The sequence below is a fragment of the Cryptomeria japonica genome, unplaced genomic scaffold (assembly GCF_030272615.1).
Source record: "Cryptomeria japonica unplaced genomic scaffold, Sugi_1.0 HiC_scaffold_144, whole genome shotgun sequence".
Lineage (NCBI taxonomy): Eukaryota > Viridiplantae > Streptophyta > Pinopsida > Cupressales > Cupressaceae > Cryptomeria > Cryptomeria japonica.
In genome coordinates, this window is record NW_026728966.1 from 195,001 (window position 1) to 197,977 (window position 2,977).

The window sequence follows — 2,977 nt, forward strand, 5'->3', positions numbered from 1 at the left end:
ATCCAATTGCAACGAAGGAACGTGCCAAAGATCGAGAACAATGGCAGAAATGCTAGTAACGTGCACTTCGGGACCAACGCATCACCGGAAGACAACCGCCAAACATCGAAAGAGTCGCGATGCTCCGCAACCTACGTGCAAAGCGGTCGCACACCGGGTAAGGGAGTGAGAGCCCCAAACATAGCTGGGCGAGGCGCTCACTCCGCTCTTTAATATCTCGTTAATACCGCCAAGGAAATGGCACAAGCACACACACACAAGCATCCTCGGAAGAGGACAGTTCGAGTGACAGGTCAAATCCAAGAGTTCCGAAGACTACCTCCAGGAACAATCGGGAACAAGACCGATTACAAGTCGTCGAGTCTGTTACTGGGCGAACACGAGATGCGCACAGGAAATCGATCAGCCCTCACAATGGCCCAAGGCCAGAGATCGGACTGCTATGATTTACCCCAACAATCATCGTGCCACTCTTCGCAGAGAGGTGATAGACGCCAACGAGCCCGCGCATAGCAATCGAGGTGTAAAAAGGGCGTTGAAGGCAGGAAGCCTGGACGAAAGAGGCTACGAGGTCACCTCGAAGCGGTCTAAGAATCGGGCGCACTTGGGGCGACTACCAGTGCCAACCCCTTATCCCGCGGTGCGTCCGACACACAGAAATTTCCAAGGCGGCCAAGGAGCCTCCCCGCATAGCAATCGGGGTGTGAGGTTACGGATGCAGCATTGATAGCAATCGAGGTGGGAGGCGAAGGATGCAGAAGTGAGAGCCGAGGGATGTAGCAGAGATAGCAATCGGGGTGTGTGATGCAGAAGAGATAGCAATCGAGGTGTGCGGTGGGAAGGGCCCAGCAGCCAGAATGCATGAAGCGACGGATGAAGCAGTGATGACAACCGGGCTGTGAGGAGAGGAGGGATGCAGCCAAGAAAGCAATCAGGGCTCGAGGCAAGGGATGCATCAAGGATAGCAATCATGTTGTGAGGCGAGATTCCAAAGGCTAAACGTGAGAGGCTGCAGGGTCGACTCAGAGAGGTCTATGCATGTGAGAGGCTGAAAGCAAGGTCAACTCGGAGCGGTCTATGCATCGGGCGCGCTTGGGGCGACTACCAGTGCCAACCCCTTATCCCGCGACGCGTCCGACAAAGAGAACGTTCCAAGGCGGCAGAGGAGGTTACCAGCCGAAGGATGCAGTAGCAATAACAGGTATAGTTCCGCGGCGGCCGAGAAGACTCACCGCATAGGAATCGGGATGCGAGGCGAGGGATGCGGCGGGAAGGCCCCGACGGCTAAACGGAAGAGGCTGCAGGGCCGCCTCGGAATGGTCCAAGCATCGGACGCGATTGGGACGACTACCAGTGCCAACCCCTTATCCCGCGATGCGTCCGATACACAGATAGTTCCAAGGCGGCCGAGGAGCCTCACCGCATATCAATCGGGGTGCGAGGCGAGGGATGGGGCGGGAAGGCCCCAACGGCTAGACGGAAGAGGCTTCAGGGCCACCTCGGAATGCTCCAAGCATCGGACGCGCTTGGGGCGACTACCAGTGCCAACCCCTTATCCCGCGATGCGTCCGATACACAGATGGTTCCAAGGCGGCCGAGGAGCCTCACCGCATAGCAATCGGGGGTGCGAGGCGAGGGATGGGGCGGGAAGGCCCCAACGGCTAGACGGAAGAGGCTTCAGGGCCGCCTCGGAATGGTCCAAGCATCGGACGCGCTTGGGGCGACTACCAGTGACAACCCCTCATCCCGCGATGCGTCCGATACGAAGATGGTTCCAAGGCGGCCGAGGAGCCTCACCGCATAGCAATCGGGGTGCGAGGTGGGGGATGCGGCGAGATGGCCCCAACGGCTAGACGGAAGAGGCCACAGGGCCGCGTCGGAATAGTCCAAGCATCGGACGCGCTTGGGGCGACTACCAGTGACAACCCCTTATCCCGCGATGCGTCCGATACGAAGATAGTTCCAAGGCGGCCGAGGAGCCTCACCGCATAGCAATCCGGGTGCGAGGTGGGGGATGCGGCGAGATGGCCCCAACGGCTAGACGGAAGAGGCTGCAGGGCCGCCTCGGAATAGTCCAAGCATCGGACGCGCTTGGGGCGACTACCAGTGACAACCCCTTATCCCGCGATGCTTCCGATACGAAGACAGTTGCAAGGCGGCCGAGGAGCCTCACCGCATAGCAATGGGGGTGCGAGGTGAGGGATGCGGCGAGATGGCCCCAACGGCTAGACGGAAGAGGCCACAGGGCCGCCTCGGAATAGTCCAAGCATCGGACGCGCTTGGGGCGACTACCAGTGACAACCCCTTATCCCGCGATGCATCCGATACGAAGATAGTTCCCAGGCGGCCGAGGAGCCTCACCGCATAGCAATCGGGGTGCGAGGCGAGGGATGCGGCGAGATGGCCCCAAAGGGTAGACGGAAGAGGCTGCGGGGCCGCCTCGGAATAGTCCAAGCATCGAACGCGCTTGGGGCGACTACCACTGCCAACCCCTTATCCCGCGATGCGTCCGATACACAGATAGTTCCGAGGCGGCCGAGGAGCTGGGGGATGCGGCGAGATGGCCCCAACGGCTAGACGGAAGAGGCTGCAGGGCCGCCTCGGAATAGTCCAAGCATCGGACGCGCTTGGGGCGACTACCAGTGACAACCCCTTATCCCGCGATGCGTCCGATACACAGATAGTTCCGAGGCGGCCAAGGAGCCTCACCGCATAGCAATCGTGGTGCGAGGTGGGGGATGCAGCGAGATGGCCCCAACGGCTAGACGGAAGAGGCTGCAGGGCCGCCTCGGAATGGTCCAAGCATCGGACGCGCTTGGGGCGACTACCACTGCCAACCCCTTATCCCGCGATGCGTCCGATACACAGATAGTTCCAAGGCGGCCGAGGAGCCTCACCGAATAGCAATCGGGGTGCGAGGCGAGGGATGCGGCGAGAAAGCCCCAACGGCTAGAGGGAAGAGGCTTCAGGTCCGCCT